Source organism: Opisthocomus hoazin, chromosome 5 (assembly GCF_030867145.1).
Source record: "Opisthocomus hoazin isolate bOpiHoa1 chromosome 5, bOpiHoa1.hap1, whole genome shotgun sequence".
Classification (NCBI taxonomy): Eukaryota; Metazoa; Chordata; class Aves; order Opisthocomiformes; family Opisthocomidae; genus Opisthocomus; species Opisthocomus hoazin.
This window is the reverse complement of record NC_134418.1, coordinates 74237703-74265150: the sequence shown is the minus strand read 5'-3', so window position 1 is coordinate 74265150 and position 27448 is coordinate 74237703. Positions and strand designations below refer to the sequence as shown.

At 39.3% G+C, this 27448-nt stretch overlaps 1 long non-coding RNA gene across 1 annotated transcript; it reads right to left on the bottom strand.

The window, feature by feature from the left end:
• Positions 1-154: 154 nt before the first annotated feature.
• Positions 155-26263, bottom strand: LOC142361459 (uncharacterized). Its single transcript, XR_012764087.1, has 5 exons — positions 26065-26263; positions 23168-23307; positions 19428-19472; positions 18052-18142; positions 155-446 (listed from the first exon to the last, which is right to left on the bottom strand). It is a non-coding gene; the product is annotated as an uncharacterized LOC142361459 (long non-coding RNA).
• Positions 26264-27448: the final 1185 nt, after the last annotated feature.

The window sequence follows — 27448 nt, the reverse complement described above, 5'->3', positions numbered from 1 at the left end:
TCCTAATATGTGACAGAGTAGTACAGAAGTTGTGATGTAAACTCAAAGTCAGCACGCTTCTTTAGTTAGGTCCTAACACCAACAATCAGCTACCTCTGCTTCTCTCTTCGGTAAGCAGCATTTCAAAATAGTTTACAAACAAGAGAAGGTTTAATAACAATGATAGTATATGCAAAGCATGTAATTAGCAAACATCACACTGTTAGATAGTAACTCAGCAGCTTCTTCTAACAACATACTTTAAATAACAATGGGAATATTGTAAATGACAGTATGTATATTGATGATACATTGTCGCCTTGACTGCTTTTGTTCATCTCTGCTACTTGCTATCCCCAAAGAAACAGCTGTTTAACAGCGAGGGTTGAGTTTTCCAAGGGATCAATGAAAGAATATATAATTTAAGAGTATTAGAAATAAAAGGCCAGAAGTCCAATGTACGCTCCCTGGAGGAAGAAAAAACAGAAAGAAATTTAAAGTTAATTAGAGCCAATCACTTCAGACATTGCACAAGCAACTTGAGGTATTACACTGGTACAAAATTCTGATTCTGTGAATTGGCAGTATTCTAAGAAGGGATTCCATCTGTGGTGTATCAATAGTCACACAAGACAAACTTAGATTAATAAAATAGGCAATTAGTCTCCAGGACACTTGGAAATTCTGAGCCTATATCTTGGAAAGAATTACAGCCGCATCTTTCTTTGACGTATAGGCCTTTTCTTCTGGATTATTTTTGTACCTCAAAGACAGATGTTTTCAAATCAATGCCATACAGAAAACTTCATGAAAGGCAGAGACTGCATTCACTTCCGTCTGATAATCCGATAAGGAAGTCTCAGAATGCAATACATGCTCATTTGATCAAATAAACATTTATACTAAGATAAATCTCTAATTATTAGCACATCTGGAACTCACTGCAAGAATCGAGGAAGTAGCAATGAAGTAAACCTCTTAATTCAAATTCTAATAGGAAAAAATAACCATCAAATTTCTACCTTCTAATTAAAAAAAAAAAGTGCCTCAAATCAAATATCCCAGTTTTCCAGTTTCAGTTAGTGTGTATTCAAACACATCTGATGGTTTTATCTGCACAGGAAGAACAAGTCCTAAATATGTTTTGGAAAGGTTTCCTGTAAGACTTCCCCCCAACCTTTGGAAGTCTTCCAGAAAGCATGAAAAAGAACATATGTTTGATTTACAGACAGAAACACCCAGGGAAGCAATAGGCAGAAAGATGAGTTAAAGGAAGAAAGTGAGTTTCATTTCTGCACAAAGATTGTTTTGAAACTTCGTCTTCAGTTAAAAGTCTTGACATAATTCCAAGGCTTAATTTATTTTGCCTGGGAGATCATCATTCTTAAGACGACTGTTCTAACTTTTTAGGTAAACTCAGCCAAAGGGAAAAATAAATATTTTAAATGAGAAATACCAATTGCCAAGAACATAAAGTGACAAGGAATAATCTAGACTCATATAACGATTATTATTTGCAATGAACGTTCAATTCCTTGTGATAAGTTTACTTTTCAGTGGGTCTTTACAGTTTCAAATAGGAATCTTTTAAGGATAAAGAATAAATATAACTAGTGAACTCCATTTTTCCAGTGTTTATGATCCTATGTGAAAGCCCAAATCATAAGGCATTTCAAGTGCACTGTGATATGACAATCTTACTTTATTTGTACTATTTAAAGACTTGATTCAAGGAAATCTTTTTGAAAAGGTACGTAACCATAGTCATCAACATAATTATGTGAATAACGCATCATATTCTGTACTGTTCAGAAGGACCTGGAATTGACTTGCATTCTATGTATCATAAAATCATATGTGCATCAATTTTACTATTGAGGGGGTGATCTGCGCAGTAACAAGTCCTCCTTGTAGTTTCCCTAAATTAAGGAAGTCCTGAAACGAGAGACCAGACCTCTTCCGCTTGTTTGGAAAATAAGTTTTGCAAACAGCAAACCAAAAATAAACTTTAGTTAAAACCAAAATCTGTTTTCCACTGAAATCTTGAATATGAGCCGAATCTTTAAAGGAACAGCATTAAATAACTAATGCTATGGCTTCTGGGCAGGATGGGGCTCTTCTGACAGATAATGATTTCCTTCCTCCAGTGCTGAACTGCCCTAAACTTTCTACAGGATGATTCTCCAGCTCGAACTTCCCTTTTAGCTAAGTCTATTTGCTTTGCATCAAGATATGTTGACAGTTTTCAGCTCTGGCTCCAGGAGTCCAGATGGTTCAATGAAAGTGAAGGATAATACCATATGATTTAGATTTTTTTTTTTTTCCTCCAGTACAAAAAGAACAGCTTAATGTCAGGTCAAATTTGTAATTCAAACTGAGAGGGACAGTAAACAAGAAGAGTTATGCTCTTACTCTGAAGAGGACAGTAAACAGGAAGAGAGCAGTTCAGGTAAAAAAATATATAAGATGCAAAAATTCTAAACCTAAAACATCTTTGAAATACGTCAGTTCTTCCCATTGTTTATGTGGAAGGCCATTACTATGAACTGTGGACCAAACTAAACCTGAATGTTTTCTGACTTGTATACAGAGACAGTCTAACGCACTATTCTCACGGATTATGAGAATAAATTAGGATCTTCACAGTAAAAATTAACCTTAATGAAAAAAAAGTCATCTATTTCAAGCAATCATGCTTTAAGCAGCGAAGCATTTGCAACAGTTACATGTTCAGCTCCTTCTGTTTATCCACAAGCTCTGTGCTACTTCACTGCTGGCATCTGCTGGGCAAATCTTACAGAGACTATTACCACTGCAGAGGCAGAATTAATTTCTTGCTATCAAATTGCACTTTTTCAGCTTTTACTTTCATCAGAGGGTTTCTCGCCCTCCTGCTCTCACCCTGAAGAGAGGCCACACAGGACACGATGATCATCTCGTGACAGGTCTGACATCTGGTCCAGGATTTCTGGATGGTTCAAGGCTCTAGATTTAGCCTCCTGAAGCAGAAATTCCTAGTAGTGACATCCCAGAAGAACGCAAAAGATCTGTCTGACCCCTTATCTATCCCCTGACTTGCCAGTTCCTTCCCTGCATCTTTCAAAGGGACTATCTGAAACACCAGCATTTTAGTAGTGAACTACTCTCCAGCTACACCAAAACTCATCAGTCACCAAGAGCATCTTCTCTTAAGACATTGCTGATTTCACTGATTTCAGACAAACTGTTACGCCAGTTTATTAGCTCACAGGATGCTCTGCTCCGCAGAAATGGCCCAAGGTATCTCAGCAGCATTCTTCTCTTTGCAATGCAAGCTTCCCTCAGCAGCCGCAATCTTGAAAAACTAAATAGGAAATAAGGCTTTCAGTGACACGGCTGTGAACTCTTTACTACACGACATGAGGACGAGCACACTTCTGCCTGCTTTCAGAAAAAAGCACAAACACAACTTTGAGCGCACTTTCCCACCGCGGCAAACAAAACCCACAGAAGAAAAGAGGAAACAAAGATATTTTTGGAACACAGGAATGTAAAACTCTTCAGAAAAATAGTGGTTTAGCTAATCTAGCCATTCCTATTCACAAAAATGACTAATGCTTCAGAATCTTGTACAGCGTTTGACCTTGAAGAAGTACTGCTGCAATTAACACTGCAAGGAGTTCACCTCACATGCACACGAATGCTGCAGTTCTCAAGAAAGACCCACAGATGGGCAGAGAACACTGAAATCTCTGCCACTTCTTCTGGAACAGCTGTTACAAAAGTGAATCATCTTCCTTGCACGAAAACCTTCTGGCAATTTCACTTCAAACAGATACAGTGTTCCTTCATGGAGCTTTTTTCTCCTCTGCTTTTGTAAGGCTGTTTAAATACTCCGCCCTCAGCAATGCTTACAGATTAGCTGACACTTATCAAAACCACTGCTGTTGTTTTGATTTAAGAGAGTTACTTTTCTTGGTATGTATTAATGCAAGGCTAGAGAAAATGCAGCTAGGTATTCACGCATGCTCAATGCTGCACCAGCACTTCGACTCCTACTCACATTTTCCTAGAGGAAGAAATGTACGTATTGACTTCATACAGGGACTACTACACTTTCATTTTTACACCCTCTGTACAGGACAATTTAATTTTATAGACATATATACACACACACACATACATATCTCCACCTATACATATCTATATATCTACACACTCACAGAATACACAATACAATAGAAATTGTCTTTTGTTCTAGAGCAACATAAACTCTTTATGCATGTATCTGAAGCTGGCAACTTTTAGAAAAGTAGTAAAGCATTTTTTTTTCAGTGATGTTCATCTGCCGAATCCTTTCTGTGAAGTTCATGTTTAAATCTGTATAAGCTACACTTCATCGAGCAGGTTTTACCTAGCCTAAGTCAAATTCGCAATTTCATTTTTCTTCTCAGTTCCTGAGTTATATCAAAATTAGATTTACTCTTCAAATAATCACACATTAACTGATGTAAAATCTTTAACTCATTACGTATCTCTAAAATTCCACCTGCTGAGGCAAATCTATTGCCTTTTCTGTTATAAGATCTTCTATATTATTCTATATATTATCATGGATCAATTTCACAGTCACTGAAATATTTGTGATCCTATGCACTGGACATATTTGAAATATTTCATGACAGAGTCTTTGTAGCAGGAGGAATTTACTTTTTTTCATATGGGTTTTTCTCCTCCTGGTCTCTGAGCTGCTAGTATTATCTTTTACTTGTAGAAGGGGAAAACAAAACAAAGCAAAAACCCCAACCACCCCAAAAAAACAACTTCCCTTTGAAAGCTAAGGAATAATGGCAAGCTTCAGTAGAAGAGAGCATACATTGCCACTGCATTTATTGAAGAGAACTGTCCACTGAGTGCAACAGTGAGTTCTGCATAAAAAAATCCCAATAATTATGTTACCAAGTGGCCAAAACCAAAAATGTGTTCAGGAGGCCCACCTCCGGGACTGTGTCCCTTGAAAAATCATCAAATATAGCATCTGAGTAGCCTCATTATTCCTTGTCATTCCTCATTATGTCTAATATGTCAGCCATTCAAAAAAAAACAAGCATAGAACAAAATGTTTCCATAAATTATAAAGTTTGTACTACTTTGCTGAATTGAAGATAAATAGCTATTTCTTCCAATATAGATCTTTGTCTAAGACACGTACGTGGTGGAAACTCTGTGGCTAAAAGAGCAAGATTCATTTGTACGAGCAACAGAAAGGCTGTATACATATTGGTATGAATAGTAAGGTTGCTTTTGGCCACTAATTTTCCCTCCAGTTGTCATCATACCATAAACTGTTGGAAAAAAATATTTATACAGCTTAAAGAAGAAAAATGGTTCAGTAATCACTCTGCACGCTGGAATGAAACTCAAACATCATTTCCAAGGAGAGCTTCTTAGAACATTTGACCGTGAAAATATGTTGGTAGCATAAATTCAAATACTATAGGGCGCCAACAAAGATCTGTGGGGTCTGTTTCACAGACGCAGGGACTAGAAATATATTAACTTTGTTAATGCCATTTTCAATTAATAATACCTTGAAAAGCAATCATAGTTTTTTAAATAAACTGTCTGTGTTTAATTTCTGTAAATTTCAAGCCTTAGTGCTGCATTTACAACAACACATTTTTGTTCTCAAATTAAATGGAACTTCGGCACTGAACCATTAGTCATTTTGCAGAAACATCTGTATGTAAAGCAATACTTGAAAAGGCACGCCCAGCTTCAGGGAGACGCTCAGATCCCACCACTGCAGTGAGACCGAAACCAGTGTGCTACTCAACTGAATCAGAGGCTAGCTCCGTGCTGCACACATACAGTCATGAGATACCGATACATGAGATACTGAGGCATTAACTGCATACAGGTCCTTCAGGTGTGGAGCTTTCCCTCTTTGCCAAATGTTGCTGTGAGCACTAAGCATTCTGGACAGCACTTGTAGTCAGGGAAGGCAAGAACTACGCAAGAAGCCCCCAAAGAAATGAGTCGGAGTTTTCTGCCTAACTCCAACGCCTCCTGCATGACATTGTTCTCCACCTCCTGGAGAAAAGCCGGCTTTGTGAGCTGTCATAGTCTTAGCTCTTTGCCTCCAGCTTCCCTTACTTTCTGGATATTCAGAGAAAAACTCAGTTAAAAGTCACTTTTGGCCTACAGAAAATTAAAGTTCATCTCCAACTGTATTGGGTCACATCTTCTGAGCTGCACAATTCTGGAGAAAATGCAGAAGAAACTGTTAACTTACATTGACCTGGGCACTAACTAACAGTAAAAGCTGCTCCAAAGCATGCGACAAACTGTTAAGATTTGCTAATGGTAGTTGAAAATATTCATAAACTGAGATCTCACATGCAATTTCGAAATGAAATGCCACTGTCAAACCAAACTGACCACATACACTCTTTCCCTCCCCTCCGGGCAGACGTGACAGAGTCCCCAGCTCTGGAAGTCAATAAACAACATTCTAGAAGAAATGAAAGGAGGAAGAGCTGTCATGAGACTTTACAGTCACAGGTGCAGATAGACAAAGATCAACCCACAAAGACTCTACCATTATAGTATAGTAACCATTCCAAAGTTTCAAAATTTATAGGGATTTGGTTAAGGGGGCTTGCTGTCAATTAAGCCGGTAATCTTACGCTAGCAAATGTATCCTCCACAATTATTAATACTTAACACTCATTGCTATCAAACTCTGGAGCATAAATGCATTTTATACTTTTATAAACTGGCAAATAACAGTTAATAAGCAGCATGTCTACCCTCTCTTGGAACTCGTCTACCTCTATAATATTATAACCCTGAGGAAAGATTTGACCTGTAGAATCATAGCTATCGGTTTCCAGTACTTTACTTTTTTCTCGCTTGCTGTTCCTCTTTGTATATTTAAAACACTCAGAATGTACGAACAGGCTTCTAATCATCCGCAAAGCAACCTACGCTGCTGGATCCTCAATATTTGCCTTCTATTTGAAATCAGTTTTTGCAGGTGATCAGCAGTTCTGACAGTGGTTTTTGGCACAGGAGTGGGAGTCTGAGTCCCAAAGCAGAAATGCAAATTACAGTAATACAGAAAGAGAGCGCATTTTGACTTGCAAATCTTTGCTTTAGATTTAGCATGTATTCACGTCTGATTAAAACTCAGAGACTGAAATACAGCTATTATAATTGGATTTCTAAAGCCTACTCTAATTTTTCAACTCATTAGTAATTCATGCATTTTGATCAAATTTTCACTCTCTAGCAATTCTTTAAAGCACATCTTTGAAAGTGAGCTGCATAAGGAGTTCTGTGATTAGACAGATTCAAACCAATTCAGTAGCTTTGTTTATAGGGCAGCTGCCAAGATCTGAGTCACTAAGTCAGCCTGTGACATGCTCGCTTGTATAACTTGTATTCTTTGGCAGCACTTGAGGGTTTTGCATATCTGTTGTTGGATACACAACTCTAATCGCATGTAAAAAAAATGAAATGGAGTGATAAATTTGTATGAAATTAGTTTTAAACTGTACTCGTTAAATCCAGTGGAGATCAGCGTATTTTTTTACATCTTGCACCACCCTTTTACCTTGTGGCCAAATAAAAGAGAAAGACTTGAAGCTGATGAAAAGCAAACCTCTTGCCATAGATCACACTTTTGATTTACAGAACAGGTTTAAATCCACCAGGATACTGTATCTTCTTTGACAGCAGAACTTGGTAGATAGATCACAGGAGCAAACTCAATCAATTCACCACAGGTACCATCAACTTCAGCCTGCTGCGTACCGACAGCCACCTCCATGCAGACAGAGAAAGCACATTCTGTCTGTCTCGCTCTCTCCCTCCATCCACTTAATTGAATTAGGGAAAGGACAGGGGAAAGCATAGTAAACTTCAAGCGCATTTGTTTTCTTTTTAAGCAAAAGTTGAATGTAATACTAAAATAATTGGTCACCATCACTCAGAGATCTGTTCCTCTCTTTTCCTCCAGATTTCATACCTCTGGGAGCTGTTTCCTAACTAAGTGGCTCGAGATCAACAAAAACCAATAAATGCTTGAGAGATTATTTGCTTTGCTTCCTCTAATGTCTAGCAAATGGTTAGCCTTTTTAAAGCACCAGTTTTTAGTCTCCTAGCATTTCATTTTTTGGATTAAAAGAGTTTCTAGTCACCAACTGTTATTTTTTTTCCTCCTAAAACAGAGGTTTATTTAGTGGAACAGCCAACTCTTATCAATTTGATGACTCTGGCATCCTCTTTAGGTGGTATAATACAATCCAATTTCATATCAGATTTTAAAGCTTGTCAGAGCTTGCTTAGCTGTTCCTATTTACCTCTCTCTGGAAAAGAAAGGAAATGTTTTGCTTGCTTTCTTGTCTCATTTTGCCTTTGAGGATTCCAGTGGGCCAGGCTGAAATCCAGAATATTAATTACCTTGTATACCATTACGTCAACATGATCTGGAGGAAACAGATTTTTCTCAGTTTCCTGTTCAAAATGATGTGGGTTAAAGTCAGATAAAACATTTGATAGTTGAGGACTGGGCCCTCTCTATATGCAATCGGTTCTTCCTTATCTAGTAAAGCATTGTTTTTAATTTCATGCTCTGTTACTGCCAGGCTGAAGTGAAATCACATTATTAATTTTTCTTCTTTGACCTTTCCACACCTACAACTTCATGTTTTTACACTTTGAGGTAGGGTGCCTGATGGTCAAGGATGAGAAGGTAAAGGTAGTCATGAAGGAAGTTAATCTGTAGAGCTTGAGGTCACCTCAGCAGGCACAGAATTGGAGTGCTTCCCCCCATTATTTAGATTCAGACTGGTATTGGGTTAGTTTCATTTGAATTCTGGTGAAATGCATTCACCAGATGACCAAATAAAAAACTTGAAGAGGAATTTGTCACCCACTGGCTGGAGATCAGTCCAGAGCCTGAGAGATGAAGTGACAAAATTCCTACGGGGGAAGAACATGAACCAGTTCCAGTGAAGAGAATAAAGTGTAAGGAGACAGACAAGAATCCACCCAGGCTGCAGGAAAGCCTTGTTAGGGGCACCTCCTCTGGGACAGAGAACTCTATGATGTTCTACATTATCTAGACAATCTCACCTAGGCTCCCTTTCCCATGAAAGGTTGGACCATATGCTCTTTAAAGGTCCCTTCGAACCTGGCCTGTTCTATGGTTCTGCACATTACGTTTTTAACACCCTGTACATGGGCCATGTTACGGTGCTTCTGGAACTACTCCCTTGCAGACCACCATAGCATCCCACAACCAGTCTGAACTCTAATCTGTTGACAAATTACTCGTTGGCAGATGGTGGCAAGCAATGGCATAAAGACCCATCGTACAGTGGATAGCTAGGAATTTCCTTCCTAAAAGCAAGTAAGTTCTAGGCTTTGGGTCAGAAGGAAGAGAAGGGCAAAATGCCTTTTTGGACACAAAGCTCTTGGTTTCTCTTCCAATCACTGAGTGTGGCTGCAAAGTTCCACCTCCCATGCCAGATCTAGAGGCTTAGAAATTATACACAGAAGAATGGTCTTGTACCAAGTAACGGAAAACAACAGTGCTGACTGTAGGGTAACAGGCGGGGGGGGGGGCGACAACAACAACAAAACCAAACAACACGAAAACCTGAAACCAGTTGTGAGGTTGGCCACTGCCTGAAACAGTAGAGGTCTTGCTTCCATGTGCACATCCTGATGAACGAAAGGAAACTTCTGTTTATGGCAGAAAAACAACAGTGCCACTAGCAGCATGAGGACACCACACACAATGCTTTCATTGTTTCTAGATTCTTTCATTGGACAGAAAGAACACATCTAATTCAGTCTCAGAAAAGGAGGAGTTTTCTTCCTAAACTGGGCTGTAATCAGCTGTGAACAGGAGGTGTCTGAGATTTCAAAGGGCTTCCTAGGCAGCAATATGCTGCTACATTAAGGAAACTCCAGGCCTGACAGGCTGGAATGGAGTCGAATAATCAGAATGCCTGTATTTCCCTCCAACATCAGCTCTGCCCAGCAGGAGGTCAGGGGACTTTACCACACCTGCCTTCCTCTCTCTTGGCCCACGCACCAGCAGGAATTGATCAGCTGATCTGAACTATGCAACAAGTACATCCTTGTCTGGTCCTAATCCTACAAGTGGCAAATGATGGCGAAAACTCAGCCGCAAGCTTAGAAAGCAAGCTGGCAAGATGGACTGCAAGGCCACAGAGGGAACTTACACTCATATGTCCCTGCTACAGCATTTACTGAGATTTAGTATTTTTTTGCTTTGCAAAAGCAGACAATTTTCAAGAGGGAAGAGCAATTAAACGGGATTACTTTAGTAAGGCAGGCTTCCTCACATGAAAATATCCAATTCTTAATTAGCAAAATATTTTCATACTTCTAATTTCCTGGTAATCTTATTTCTCAGAAGACACTGTTGGCTGTGCTAGCATCACGTTCAAAATGTTTTTAATAATTTCAAGCATTAAGGGGAAAAGTAGAAGTTTCATTTTATCCAAAAGATAAAAAAATGCTTCATATGAAAATTTAATTGTCAGTGATAAACACAATCCGGAATTTGCTCGGTTTATTTGAGACTAGGGAGTATTAGATGCGCTTTTTTCATTTTCCTGGGCAGGTAGGGAGCTCAGGGCAAAACACTTCTGCTTCAAAGGTAATGTATGCTGTTACATCATAGAAAATATTTCCAGCATTACCGGCTGGAGCTCATATCATTTATTCTCAAGAATCCATGACCTGTTTGGAACTGAAACTCAAGTGCAAGTGGAAGAAAAGAAGGTTATCAGGAGTAGTCAGCATGGATTCACCAAGGGGAAATCATGCCTGACCAATCTGATAGCTTTCTACGATGACATGACTGGCTGGGTAGACGAAGGGAGAGCTGTGGATGTTATCTACCTTGACTTCAGCAAGGCTTTCGACACAGTCTCCCATGATATCCTCCTGGGGAAGCTGAGGAAGTGTGGGCTGGATGAGTGGTCGGTGAAGTGGATAGAGAACTGGCTGAATGGCAGAACTCAGAGGGTTGTCATCAGCGGCGCTGAGTCTAGTTGGAGGCTGGTGACAAGTGGTGTCCCTCAGGGGTCAGTACTGGGCCCAGTCTTGTTTAACTTCTTCATCAACGACCTGGATGAAGAGTTAGAATGTACCCTCAGCAAGTTTGCTGACGACACCAAACTGGGAGGTGTGGTAGATACACCAGAAGGCTGTGCTGCCATTCAGCGTGACCTGGATAGGCTGGAGAGCTGGGCAGAGAGGAACCTGATGAGGTTCAACAAGGGCAAGTGCAGGGTCCTGCACCTGGGGAGGAACAACCTCATGCACCAGTACAGGCTTGGGGTGGACCTGCTGGAGAGCAGCTCTGCGGAGAGGGACCTGGGTGTCCTGGTGGACGACAGGTTAACTATGAGCCAGCAGTGTGCCCTGGCTGCCAAGAAGGCCAATGGGATCCTGGGGTGCATCAAGAAGAGTGTGGCCAGCAGGACAAGGGAGGTTCTCCTTCCCCTCTACACTGCCCTGGTGAGGCCTCATCTGGAGTACTGTGTCCAGTTCTGGGCTCCCCAGTTCAAGAAGGATGAAGAGCTACTGGAGAGAGTCCAGCGGAGGGCTACAAGGATGGTGAGGGGACTGGAGCATCTCCACTACGAGGAGAGGTTGAGGGAACTGGGCTTGTTCAGCCTGAAGAAGAGAAGGCTGCGAGGGGACCTTATAAATGCCTACAAATATCTGAAGGGTGGGTGTCAGGAGGATGGGGCCAAGCTCTTTTCAGTGGTGCCCAGTGACAGGACAAGGGGTAATGGGCACAAACTGAGGCACAGGAAGTTCCGTCTGAACATGAGGAGGAACTTCTTCTCTCTGAGGGTGACGGAGCACTGGAACAGGCTGCCCAGGGAGGTTGTGGAGTCTCCTTCTCTGGAGATATTCAAGACCCGCCTGGACAAGGTCCTGTGCAGCCTGCTGTAGGTGACCCTGCTTCGGCAGGAGGGTTGGACTAGATGACCCACAGAGGTCCCTTCCAACCCCTACTATTCTGTGATTCTGTGATTCTGATTCTGTGAAACTCACTTTGATCCTGCATAACTAAGTGCTGCGACTACTCTATTGTGTAGGAGTAGCAATTTTATTTTTTAACTAGTAACTGATTTTCATATATGATTTATATTTTCTCATGAACACTAGTTGCCATACATTTATCATACTATATTGCAAACACATTAGGCTTCAATGTACGATATATTTTAGGAGGGAAGAAACTGGTTGGGGAAAGAGTTGAAAAATAATTTCTCTCTATTAATATTTAAAAACACCTACATAACAGAGCACACCATTCTTTTCTTACTCTGTTGCAAACACTTAAAGTAGCCAGGCAGGTTTCTGAATGTCACATCTCATTCTTATGGATGAAGCTCCAGAAAAAGGCTGAAAAGCAATGTTTCTGCTATCATATGTGGCAATATGTAGTAACAAGCATGTCACCTGTACCACAGACCCTGTAATTCAAAAGTTTTTGAAAAAAGAAACGTATTTTAGATAGCTCCATGTGTGTGCTTGTTGGTTTGGGCTTGGTTTTTTTTTTCAACTTACATACGATCACTTTTACTACACAAGGTTCATGAGAAAAACTGGAACAAATGCATGCCACCTCCTGTTTCTTGCATAAAACAAGAGTAATAAAAGTGAGATAATTGAAAAGCTACAGCTTCAGAGGTCATGGCTAAATACACAGCTAGGGCTGAAACCTAGGATGACAGGCTAAAAGGGAAAAGAAAGCGGAATCAAGAACCTGACTCACCCACGCTGTCCCTGTTCCTTCACTCTCAGATGTTCATCCCACTTGGTCACAGCACAGCCTTTCTCAGCGAGCTGTTCCTGTAAACAAGCCAGCTGCTGATAAAGTGGCACAAGTAACCCAAGAGCTTCTCTACAGCCTTTTGTGGCCCACAGCATGTGAGTTACTCAACTATCGGAAGGCCGAGCCAGTCCATACCACTAGGGAGCACCGGCCTCAGCACTGGTATGGGATCATGGAGGAAGAGGACGACTAGCAAGCCCACATCCTGACCACGCAGGAAGGTGTTCATAAGCACATGACCAGGCTTGCATGTTCTGCTTTTCTTTCTCAGACTTAGCCTGAGGAATAAAGCCTACTGGATTAACTTGTAATAATATTTAATTTCCAAACCACAGACGGCACTTGCCAGTGTGGAGCTGCTGAAATTTTGGGGGAATTAAATTGTACATTCGTGATTTTCTCTCTTATGGCTTCATGGTTTTTCTCTGCCTTTTAGCTGTCTGCTGCTAGTTTGTTACAATAAATTCTTTTGATTCTCTGTGCTTGTATGATTGTAATCATAAAATTCCACGTATCCTTGGTTTCCAAACAATCTGTGATTTGTGGTATGCTATGAAAACATTTTTTGATAAATATGAACGTCCTTTCTCTCACTAGAAACCTTGCACCAGCCAATGCTACAGAAGATTATGAAATGTCCAAGAACCAAATATCAAGAGAAGATGGAGAAAAACATTGCAGGTAAAATGCCTTGTGAAATTCCCACTTCCTAGGACATTTCCACGCGAAGTTTGTTCTCAGCAGAAATAGTACAGTGTAAAATCAGTAGCCCTAGTTTAAGTGAAGTTCACTGCAGAAAACCCAACTTCCCGCTACAAGAATGTTTGCAGACATGGCCTTCTTAGCGTGTGAAGGGAGAAACAGGGAAAGCTGATGAAGTACTAAGTGGTTGACAGGCAGAGGCAGACTGCCCTGTCTTTGTCTTCTCCCAACAAGCTCTTCTCAGCAAAAGACAGTACAAGAACATGAAAAATGGTTTGTGTTTACAAGGACAGGTAATTCTGAACCTCATTTCTTCTCCTACTGTTCTTTGCTAGACCACACTCAAGTGCCTCTTTTATCCAGGAGCTTGTCGAGCCTCTTACTCTGTCTTTGGGTCTACCAAACCACTGACCCTGATCCTAAACCTCTTTCTCAAACTGCCCATAATGAAGAGGTGGAACTTTCACAAGTTACAGTACCCAGCAGCTTCTGGCTAGGATTGGCAAAGGGACTTAAAAATCAAACTAGAAAACAGAGTGAATAATGGTGGTCATAATGAATAAAACGGAAATTCCAAATAACACAAAAAGATACAACAGAAACTTTACACAATGTTTTCTGTTTTCATCTCTTACTCAGCTCTTGTTTTGACATAGCCCCTAAACATTTACATGACTAATACCACAGCAAAATCAAAAATCTTTCTCAAAACACTTCCCAAGAACGTCTCTCTCAGAAATAAGACTTTTGCTGAATGTGGCTTATGTAGGTGAGCCTCTTCTAGGAAAAGCAACCTAGAGGAAAAAAACAAGCCTTTTCACGAAAATGCGATGAAACTTGCAGTCACGATTTTACAGTCCTGTGGCAAGTTTCCCTAAAAGTAGCATCTTGGGCTAGTTTTTTGAAGACTCCACACCACTTCCACAAGACCTTGAGTATCTTAACTTTAAATTCACATTATTCTAGCTAGCAATAGTAATTCTTGACTTAAGGCTGTGTTGGAAACTACCTGATCTCCTTTTAACATCGAGACGTGAATTAAATTTTCCCCACAGAACTTGACAGGAGTAAAATGTCCGTATACTGTCACTAAACTCTTTCTTTGGAAAAATATTTATAAATTATTTAAAAAAATTGAAATTAAACGTTACAAAAGCAAGTTTGAAAACTTTTCGTTTAAACAAATCTAAGGGGGGTTTTATTTAATTTAAATGCTTCAACTTGAACATTTTGTTTCCCTTGAGACAAAAATTGCCAACTGCCAGCTTTTGTCTATATTCTGATCAACATAGTTTTTACCCACTAATGAAATGAAATATGCATTACTTAATTTGCTTGCATGCTTTCCTCCAGAGTCCACTGTATGATTTCTGGAATGCTGATTACTTCACAATTTTTCTCTGCACTATCCATAATCCCGCTGGGGATCAAGACAGAGAGAAATTAAAGCAAAATTAAATAAATTATAGAAAGCCCAGTCTTGCAATCACATTCTGCACTGGTATCTTATGTTTTACTACAGTTCCCATTCTCACATTAATGAAGCATATTCTTTATTTTGTATGCTTGGTCATGCAGTAAAGAATGACTATAATCTACAGGGGAGGACCTGAAACAGGGAGACATTAAAGATTAAATCCTACCTTCAAGAAATCTATGGGCTTTTACAATTTGCTTTAATGGAGATATGATATTTTACATGGCAAAATTCATATGGATGCCTGACAGTTCAGGGGCATTGAAACAAACTTCTGGGTAGCTCTGTAACCACTTGGCCTGTCCTTTTTATACAAACCTGTGCTGCCCTTTGCATCTAGCAAGCATTTGAGTAGCGGAGGAAAGCAAAACAACACTTCCTCTGAGAAACACTAAGAAATAAAACAACCTGTGAGATTACCACCAACCCTAACGCGATTCCCAGCTACCCTACAGAAGACTATTTCACTCCAAGTATTGTCATTTCATAGTCTAAGAACTTTGATTTGCAGACTGAATCTTAAAGGAAGAGTTCCTGTAATGTGCAAACTCTGTTTATCTCACCAAAACTTCATTTCTGTTTGTTCTAGAAGCTGCTTGTCTGAATCTAAAATGGAAGCAGTTGGTTGGCTCTCCGGGTTTAGTACAAACAAAGATTTGGGGAAGAATTAATTTAAATGCAGAATAAGTAGTAAAGGAGAATATTTACAGATAAAATTTCGTTTTTCAAAACATTCAGGAAAAATCAGTGAACTGCAGGAAACATGCAACTGGAAAATGAGATGGCCAGATAAGCATTAAACTATACTTTTTTGCTACACGTGATGTCAGTTTGAATTTGCAAGAAATAACTGTGAAATACAACATGAAAAACATGCGATTGAGTCAAAAACCCAATAGCAAGATACTTCTCCTTACAAAGAATATATTTATATAGGGATTAAAGAGCACGTGTATAATATACAAATACAAATAATAAAGTCTCCTGAGAAAGCAGTGAAAGTACTGTTTGTTGAACTGTAAATAAAAGCTGAAAATTAATCATAGAAAACAACACACAGAGATAAACATATACATTATTTGATCCATACTAAAGAAGGTAAAGTTCTGGAGATTAAATTGTTTTAATATCTCAGCAGGGTTAATTTGTTTCATATACATGGTGTTTGTCTGGGGTTTTTAATCAATCTAGACAGTTCTCCAGTTAATTATTAAAACCCCTAAAGCTTCTACACGTACTTCTTGTAGCTGACATAATGGAAACAGAAACAAAGTTTTTTTCCAAGCAATTCTGTGAACATACTGTTCAGACCCTGAGAACAGGGACATCCAACCACATTATTTGACTGTTAAGAAAGGAAGTGCTGTTAACACATTATGTAATTCCATCTCAGATGTTGGTGTATCAGTGATAACGTCCTAAAAAAAATTAACAGTTAGGAGTTATGAATTCATACACATGCAAACAAAAATCATTCATCCTTTCAAAAGCTCTTGCTGTACTTAAGCATGGGGATATCTCCATCCTATCACCCAGACAGTTAGATGACCTCTCAGCATCTCCCACCCACCGTACCTACAGTCACCAGACTCTTCTTTTGCTCCTGTATTTAAAAAGCATCCAGGAGGAATATTACTTCCTGCCTTTAGTGTCACCAGTCACAACAGCCCTGAGCTATGTTCCTAAGGACATTCCTTATCTGTCGCAATCTTGGCTGCCTTTTGTTTGCCGGGCTTTTTGGGAACACTTTGTATAGCAGTTACGCTAATCTTGTTCTTTTTCCTAAAACACTTCCACATTATAAAATGGATTGTGATGCAGGAGAAGTAATTTGAACTGTTAGAAACAAATCCAATAAACTAGGAAAGTCTATCCATTTCAGTCACTGTAAACAGGGCAGATCCAGAACCCCAGAACTGACTGTAGTCGGGCATATGACATAAGTTGGAACGTTCAGTAGCTGGTTCACGGTGTTTGTTCTTTTTAAACAGAAAAACAGGGATTAAAATTGTTGTGAAAGCCGAAAAAGTGGGACAGCATAGTCTTTTCTGTTCCTTCTGCCTACAGGGCGAGGAAAGAAAAGTTAATTAAAAAGTTACATGTCTGAAATGCATGCAGCTTCTCCTGCATGTTTTATGAAGTACTTCTCTGGCACACAGACTTCTCATTTGGTCTTTTTGGATCTGTTTTCTCCATTAAAACTAAAAGTAATGTAGAGTGAAAATATTTCCCTTGCTTTATGTAGACAGTGAACATATCAGAGTATACAAGAATTCTCAAACTTCCATATCCTGTCTCTGATAGCAGTCACTGTCACTATCAGAAGAAAGCAGGTGGCAGTAACGAGATATCTCTATCAACATGGAAAGCTGTTCTCACCATCTGAAACTGATTCATGCCTAGAAGATATCTATCCTCAAACTGTAAAAGATACAAATAATCTTGCTACCTCTACAAAACAGCAGCCTGTTCTTTAGTCCTTTGGCTTTGATGTTACACAAAAATTCTTGACCTTCTGGTGTATTTCCAAATAAACATCTCATTTCTCCACCACAGCACAAGATCCCATCTCTTGCTCAATTCTATTGCCTAATGATAGAACACCGTTCTTTTTCCCAGCTAAGGGACACGAACTTCTAGTACAGGATTGCCAATGGCACCAAACAGAAACAAACTGTACAAAGTTTCTACTCTACAATAACCCTCAGGATATATCAATGAGGTTCAAATTATTCAGTGTGTTTGGTCATCATTAAAATTCAGAAGAAATTACTATGCAACTTTCTACAGATATGTACTAGCAGTATCACCGTAGTTTTCCTTATATTCTCCACTTTACCAGTGACTATCTACAGGCCTTTAGTGAACCTAGCGCTGCTTCTCAGCATCAGACAACATAATTTGGAAAAGTCATTCTGACCTTCCTAAAATGCCTCTAATTTTTAGAGATATGATGTGAAAGCAGTCAAGAGAAGAAAAATTTCAAATTTTTCCACAATTCTGGTATTCTGTTTACCTGTAAGAAGTCAAATCTTCTTCAATGTAATCTCAAATGTGAATTGGGAAAGCTTTTTCAATGTGAGTGTTGAATATTCCCACTGGGCAAACTGCAAAGAAAATTTAGCATAAAGTAAGTTTAAATAAGCTGTATAATAATATTGTCTTCTGTAAACTCATTTAAATTGCTCCATCATAGGCATCAAAAATGTTATTCTCTGATATTTGAGGTCACATAAATCCAATTCCTTGTGAAAAAAACATCATTTCCAAGGAAGGTAATGAAAAGTTACAATGAAAATGTGTTCTTGTATTGAATGGGAAATAAGTGACCTAGTAGAAGGATTTAGACTAAACTTTGGAGTGAGTTTTTATTTTGCAGTTCACCTTAACACCAGCTTATGTTCCTCTTGTTGCTGGATATTATTACATCAGATAATTAGAACATTAGTATAGGATTTCATAGTTAACTTTTTTCCATATCTTTGGCATCCAGTCCTTCTATGCCATCCAAAAAAACCCTAGACAGACCTGCTGGATTAGATCATCTAGCGTATCTCAATTCAGGCTGCTCTTTATAGACAAGATTTGGTGTAGTTTGTCCTATGAAAATCCACCATCTTGGAATTTCCACAACTTCTATCAAATGTCACTTTCTTCACAGATTTCACTCTCCAGAAGTTTCCAAGTGTTCAAAATGTCACTTTCTTCACAGATTTCACTCTTCAGAAGCTTCCACGTGTTCAAATCTTGATTTTATTTTACAGATTTCATCCTGTTGTATTGGCTTCTAGCTCAGTAGATTATACTAAATAATTCCTCTAATTCTTTGCATCTATACATGCAAAAGCATAAGTACCTACAAGTTGATTTTTGCTTTTTTTTTCTTGTTTTTTCCTCCCACCACTTTTTTGAACTAATAATCAATATCAGGACAGAGATGATGGACATGTTGCAGCTGAGAACGAAAGAAGAGGGACAGCAAAGAGAGAGGCCACCAAGTTCTCTTAAAGTAAAGGGAAATACCTCACAGTTAGTATGAGATATACTGGGAGCCAGCACAGAGATGCAAAATTCCAAAATAACTTACACGGCCAAATATTCTGTTTAAGAAATAATTAGTAACTAACCTACTTTAGTTTTCCAAACTAAAAACAATGTGAAGACTTATTACACAACAGAAGGAGTGGAAGTATAATGTTTACATTCTTTTCACATAGCAGTATCATCTTATGTACAGTGTGCATGCAGAATTAGATGAATAAAAGCAGACCGTATAAAAAGAATTTGAACAAAACTGTTCAGACTTTTGGGATGTTGGATATCTGCATTATTTTCCATAAGTATTTTCATTAATTCAGGATCCCCACACAGAAGAGTCTTACTATGAATCACCTCAAGTTTGGCTGGCTTTCACAAGGCCACAGGAATGTTCCCACTCTGAAACACACATTTAATTGGAAGGAATTAATCAACTGTTTAGAGTAGAAGAAAAACACAACAAACTCCATCTGCTTGAGAGCTCAGTACTTTTTAGGATACTTTGCTTAACAGTAAATTATCTTGTCACTTTTCAATGATTTCTCTACCTTACAAAGAACATGAACTATCTTCAGCATTGTCCTGGTTTCAGCTGGGATAGAGTTTATTTTCCTCCCAGTAGCTGCTGTGTTTTAGATATAGTATGAGGAGAATGTTGATAACACTGATGTTTTCAGTTGTTGCTAAGAAATCCAGGACTTTTTTCCAGTCTCCCATACAGCTAATGAGCAGGGGTGCAGGAGCTGGGAAGAAGCATCGCCAGGCAGCTAGCCGAAGCTGGCCAATGGAAATTTTCCATACCACACGTTATGCTCAGTTCATAAATGGAGGGTGGCCAGGGGGGCAAGTGAGTTCAATCTTTTCTGTGAGTTTGAACTTTTTCCATGAGTTCCGCAAAAATCTGCAAGTTCCGCAATTGCTGCTTGGGCACTGTCTGTGCAACCAGTCATCGGGCGGTGAGAAAAAAATTGCACTGTGTATTGCTTGTTTTACGCATTATTATCATTATTATTATTATACATTTCTTTGTTGTCTTATTAAACTGTCTTTTTCTCAACCCACCAGTTTTACTTTTTGTCCATTCTCCTCCCCACCCCACCGCAGGGGGAGATGCAAGTGAGCAGCTGTGTGGGCCTGGTTGCCGGCTGCTGGGTTAAACAATGACAAGCATGAAGACAACACAAATCTCATCTCTCTTTTCTGTTCTTCTTTCCCTTCTCTTCTTACTCCATATTCAGCAATGTGAGCTTTGTTGTATACATAGATGTTGCTAACTGTTGTCTAAGAAATATTTGTCCAGGAATCCTAAAATGGTTACCATTTTTTTCATTCAAATTATTCAAGCTGCAAACTTTCCAAAAAAGAAGGTTTCTACCACTACACAGAAGTGTACTTGGCAAATCCCATTATTTCTGAAACATGAAAGGGTTAAATTTTAATGTTATGACAGAGGCCAGTACTGCAGAGCAATCCAGTCATCCCACAACAAAAAGGAACACAGCATTGCAACACAAAGGACTCTGAACAGCCTGTACAATCGTCAGTTGATATCACGTCAATGCTAATTAAATAGAGTTGACACAACTTTTGTAAGAAGGTATGGAGAAAGATGTCTCAACTTGGGAAAACTTGCACAGTTTTCTTGAGTAACAATTGGTTTTAGGAAGTATCTGATTTATATAGCGCTTACCACTTCTACCTGGGAAAGAGACAAATATTACGTGTGTGTACTCAAATCTGAAAGGAAAGTTAATCTGCCTAAATGCCACAGAAGTAGTACGTAATAAATGGATAGTGTGAGAAAGAAAAACAAAGTATTTGTACAAAGTAATCCAGCTTCCAAGGTAGAAAGATTCCTGGTGCCTGTGGTGGATAGAAATTCACTAAAATGACACACTTTATTACAATAATACAACTCTCTTTTCAGAAGAGTTGCTAGATGGAACATAACTAGTCAGGTGCCTTACTGATGTAACAAAACCTGCTACACAAATGCAAAAAAAATGATAGTATTCACTGATCACAAAAGTAATGTTTTACATTTATTTTAAACAAAATAATATTTATAAGATCTTAATTCCATCTGTCTTTTAGATAATTCCATTGTGCTATCTTACGTGGTAGCTACCCATACAGTGTCATCTGAATATTTTCCATATAAGCAGATAATTCACTTGAAGCCAAGGATTATCCAACCTTTGAGTAAGCGAGAAGGACAGACCAATAAAATCTTCACATGCAGCACAGTACTCCCAAGTTCATTAGGAGAGAGTGGACAAGGAAAGTTTGAAGCAAGACAACTTACTGTCATGGTTTAACCCCAGTTGACAGCCAGGGCCCACCCAGCTGCTTGGTCACTCTCCACCCTGGTGGGATGGCAGGGAGAATCAGCAGGGTAAAAGTGTGAAATCTCCTGGGTTGAGATAAAGACAATTTCATAGGTAAAGCAAAAGCTGCATGCACAAGCAAAGCAAAATAAGGAAATCATTCACCACTTCCCATCAGCAGGAAGCTGTTTAGCCATTTCCAGGAAAGCAGGGCTTCATCACTCGCAATGGTTACTCGGGAAGACGAACACCATAACTCCAAACATCCCCTGTTCCTCATTCTTCACCCAGCTTTCACTGCTGAGCACAGTTCTCATACGGTGTGGGATATCCCTTTGGTCAGTTGAGGTCAGCTGTCCCAGCTGTGTTGTCTCCCAACTCCTTGGGCACCCCCAGCCTACTCTACTGGTAGGGCAGTAAGAGAAACTGAAAACATCTTAACGCTGTGTAAGCACTTCTCAGCAATAATTAAAACGCCCCTGTATTATCAACACTGTTTCGGTCACAGATACAAAACATAGCCCCATACAAGCTACTAAGAAGAAAACTAACTCTATCCCAGTCAAAACCTGTACACTCACACAGAAAAAAAAAAAAAGTAATCAGAACAAACAAAATACTTTAACAAGGTATAGGTCAGACATGCAATAGAGGCAGCTCAGCCCAGTTTATAAACCAGGCTGTTATAAGCCATGAAAAGAGGAAAAAAAATAATAATAAAAAAAAAAAAAATCACAAAGGAGGGGTCCCAGCAGTGCCTCTGAAATCACTATCTACTCAACATTTTTGACTTCATGAAAGTAAAACATTATCAAATGCTAAGAGCAGGTGTGTACTCTACAGGGCTTTTTTAAACTTATTTTCTCCAGTGAAAGCAGACATAAACCACGTAGCCCTCAAGGTTTTAGGCCAATCATTTTTTTGAAGAGGAGGAATTTAGCGAACGTTTAACAGTGCACACGTTGAATTTGAGATATCTGAGCATTCAAAGAGATGACAAATTACAAAAGTGCTTCTGAGTTCACAGATACAAAGGTGTTTTCTCCGTGGAGAATTCTGTTCAAAAAGACAAATAGGAAAGCTGAGAAAAATGTTGGACGGTTGTTTGTGTGAGTGTAACCTCAAAGCAGCTACAAGGTCAGTGAGAAACCAGTAATGCAGAAGATGAATTGCAATGAAAATTACGGTACCTTTTCTTCTCGATAATAAAGAACAAAAAATACAGCTTAAGAGCATGTATTGAAAAAAGTAATTTTACAGTGACCCACACGAAAGCAGTGCATTGGTGCTAGAAAAGTGCCTGACATAGCTTTTTTCCTGGAAATGTTTGTGAAGTGGGCCAAGACCTACTTAAACACCTGATACTGGAAAAAATGAATAAACTGTTTTGGTCGGACAAAGGCAAAGCAGCGGCCACCGCGGTCTGAGGCACTGCACAGACAACAAAAGCAGCAGTTGGATGTGCATTAAATATACCAGGAAAATATGACAGTTTGTGACACACCAGGCTAGTTTCCACTTTGAGCAATGTATAGGGAGGAACAAAATCCCTGAGGGCAGAAAGCTCTGTATCACACTGGATACCAACTGGAATTTATCATGATACTCTCGGGTCTCGTCCTGACCTCTCTTTGGCCAGATAAAGACAACTCAAACACCTGCAGCGAGTAGAAAGCCTAAAAGCTCTCTTACAAGTGGACACACCAGCAAGGAAGCCCAAGACATTGTCTGACAGCTGAGCTAAATAAGTGTCACGCTGTTGTTCACCTGAAGTAAGCGAGCTCTCCATGAGCTGGAAGCAGTACCATTCAGTGCTGAGCTGTGAGGATGGCTTCCAGGCAGCAGGGGTTCAGAGGGCCTGTCACAGCGGGCAGAGCAGCATGAGGTTTCATCCCACTTAAAATGATCTGACAGATAAGCAAAAACTACTGTAAGTTAGAGGAGCAAACACCCCTGCTCTGTGGAGAGCAAAGTCCTTCTCCTGCCCAGTGAATCTACTTCAGAGTGGCTTTCCTGTTATCCGAGTCATTTGCTACTTAAATACTATAAATTAAACATATTTGTTCTTGACAAATTAATTTAACATACAGTAATTCAAGGAAATGCAGCAAATCTCAAGTGCAAAACAACACGTCTAAGGACTGGAAAAACAGTCAGCTGCTGCAGCAGCAAAACCAGCAAAGTTTGTTGCTGAATCTTGGCTCTAGAGAGTGCCGATACCCACAGCAGCAACAACGCAGCATGCACCTACTAAGTCATTGCTTACAAAGCTGCTGGTGGTATGATATTCTCCGTTCCTCATGTTGTTTCCCCGGTATCTATAGCAAGTGATGGTATGCTGCAAACAAAACTGAAAATGTCTATTAATGTTTATTAGCAGCTTCTCTTTCTTTCAAAGGATGAATCATCCCTTGGCTCCCTGAAACTCTGAGTTAATCTTAGCCACTCCTGCACTGACTCATACTCACTACTATTATTATTATTATTATTATTATTATTATTATTATTATGGGGACTCCAGTGAGATATTCCAATCCATATTACTAGTGCCATAGCACATATTTGATTCATCCCAAACTGCATTTTGCCAGATAGCACCTTATGATCCCAGGATGTGGGGACGCAACAATGGAAATATAAAATCAGAAGTCTGAAATATTTCTGTCAAAGGGTTAGCAAAGGGTCAAGGCACTTGGTAGCTCTCAACAATACATTGCTGCTTCAGTGATTTAGATTGAATTAGAAGGTACAAAAGCCCTACAAAGCCCTAAGGAAATAAAGAAGGAAACAATTCACTTGCGGGAAGGGCACCATCAGCTGTGAACTTCCTCATTCGTACTCTTGCCTCAAGAAAGAAAGGGGAAATGAACTCTGAGCCCTAGGGACCATTTTCATCATTCAGGTTTTCCAGAATCTGGAAGAACCTATTGTAAATGTGTGCATCGCTGGTAATCTCTCCACGAAAAGATGTTGCTGAGCCTACCACTATCACATACGACAGATGCTTACAATATGATCCAGAGCAAGTCAGGATTGTCAGGGCTCCACCTGCAAGTCTTTACAACTCCACAGCTACCTTACATGGAACATGAAAAAGGTGCTATTCCTTAAACCTATTAGTTAAACACCCATTTGCTAAGGATTTCAGAGATAGTAGAACAACGCAGTAGCATGATCCCTTAATGGGCTATTTAGCTTCAGGTTACAAATAGCCTGCTATGACTCCCATCAGCAAGAAGTTTTTGTCCAGGTCACAGGTAATACAGCCACAACTCCTACCTAGCTCTGTTGGGGTCGATGTAGCTTGAGAGTTAGCATGACTAGGCCGCTTAAGCGAAACAGATAGCATAGCTGGACAGGCCGCTGGAAAGAGCAGCTAAGAATAACAATTGAGAAAGTTCTGATAGTGCACATGATGTGGGTTAGCAAAAACAAGATGAGTTCAAGGACGTGGAGGCGGTCTGTTGCTATTGGTGTTAGTGCATAGTCACCAATCATAAGGGAATGTGGGGCATGTGAACAGAGCGTGATTTATGTCTGTAGCCTATCCGAATAAGCGTGATCACGTGTACAGATATGAAAAATGTATATAACCACGCAAGCAGAGCAATAAATCGAATCTACTGTGCATTGCATCAACGTGTGAGAGTCATTCCTGTCCCTGCATGGATGCTGAAACTCGGCACAGCTCTACAGCCAATTGATTATGTGGTCTACTGCCTCTACTCTAAAGCTGCCTCCCGCTCGTGTAGAGTTGGGTTCTTCAGGGTTTTTTTTCGTTTGTTTTGGGTTTTTTCTTCAAGTGATATTTCCCTTTGCTGTTCCTCCCACTAGCTTTTGCTGCTAGGAAACTGAATAGGAGAATAATCCACAGGTTCATCAATACTGGGAGGTCATCTGACTTAAAATATACTCCTGAGCTTGCTTAGACTCTAATGCACAGATGTCTTGGAAGTATTATTCTAACTGAAATTATCTGAATGTAAAAAATAACAAAATAGAACAACTTCAATCTATTTTTATTGGACACAGGATAAACCCAATTATTAGTAACCAGCCCTCTTCCTTCTCACAGCCAAAACCAGACTTAATTTTATTTTATTCTAAAAAATAACCTTCATTGAGTCTGATGTCCTGTTCTGGGCAAAGACCATATGTATGCCATCTCATGCTCTGGATCACTCAATAATCATTTATGTTCAATGTTCTTTATAGTCTGTCAAAGGCTAATCCAGACAGGTGGAGAACTGTTTATGCAGACTTTTTGCACAGAAAATTTCACCTTAGAAAGCATGTCAGAAAGAAACCACAATGTAGGAAGGTTTATGTTACTTCACAAGTTAGTAATCTACACAGTTATTAACCACGGTAAAATCCTGTTCAAAGCAGAGAATATTTTCATACTCTAAAGAAGTGCTATTAATGAAATCTCAGGACCCTGGCTTTTTTTATTATTATCTTTAAACCCTTTTTCATTCCTACAACTTCTCAATAAAAGCGTCTGCCTTTCTGACAGTTCTAACACACCTCTTGTCCTCACCTTCCCCCCTACCCCCGCATCATAGCTACTTTTTTCAGAAAAGGCTTTCTAAGCCTTCCTTCTCTTCATTTTGCCCCAGTGCCTACTTCTATTAACTATATGGATGGCTCTTCCTTCTATTTACCAGTTTTTAAGTTGTTTCCTTTTGCCCTTTTAAGTTTATGTCTTCAAAGCTCCCGATATCATCAGTCTTCTGGGGTTCTTAATCCAAAACTCTTTTTACAAGGTTTTGGGACTGGGAAGATTATTGTTCTCTCCTTTCCATTTTTTTCACTCATTTTCTGATGAGGCTTTTGCCATCTGAACAAATGAGAACATATACAATGCTGTAGAATAAACATGATAAGGGCCAAATGAAACAAAACAGAAAATGTAATGTAAACTCAGCCAAGTCTTGCAATAATGTAGCACATAAATGCAAATACAATTCATACAGAAAAATTAAATACGAAAACTCATAACTGATGTAAAAAAAGGTGTGGGAATCCAGACCATGCAGAAGTTGAATAAGGCAAATCAGGACTTATTCAATTCATCTGCCTTATCAATCTTAAAATTTGAAAGTAAAGAAACAAATTATTTCTTTAGCTTTGTTTATATTTTCCATCTAACTTCACAAAGCCAAGATAAATTTGTTCAGTAGAACTCAGCAAGAATTGTAGTGACCTTGATGATGAATCTGTAACAATTGTGTTATATAGATAACTATGAGTTTGCTGACAAGACATTCAATTCATTTACTGTGGTTCTCTTGTAAGTGATGAAATACATCGCTATCACTTTTAGATGAGATAAGAAAGGACAGCTTTAAGTTTGACTGAAATTCAATAGCCTATTTTAGCACACAACTATGCAGGACTTGCACTTGAATGCTCCATGAAGTACTGACACCGACGTGATGAAGTAGCGTGTTTCGAAATAGAGCAAACTGAGCACAGAGCAGGCTGGCACCGAGGGTGCCAAGTAATTTGCACACTTTGTGACTCAGCTTCAGGACCGGGCTGTCATTTACCCGATAAACCAAATGAGACAAATTGCTTTCAAGAAAAAAAAAAACCACTATTCTGAAGGCAGTCAGGTAAGTAATTTCCTACACAAAGTTTCTGTCTGCTCTTTCATCTTCAAACTGCTGATAAATAATTGAAAATCTTCCAGGATTAAACCCTATTTCTCTCACCCTGATTTTTATACACAATACTGAAGCTCGACCCTTTCTGGGCCACTTTTCTGTGTAAATAGTTTGCTCTGAAAAATAAAATAATCCTATCTCCAACTTCCAGATGATTTTTGAACATAAAAATCCAGCCCTTTTAAAGCTTTCACTGGACAATGCAAGTTACCTCATTTTCTACCGTATCCCTCCAGTCCTAATGCCATTTTAATTCCTCCTATATTTATTTTAAATACTCATATTATTTTCACTGGTTCACTGGCTCACTAATACTGGAATGCAAGGAATATGATATCTGTCATGCCTCATGTGTCCTGTTTGCCTTGGCTAACAATTT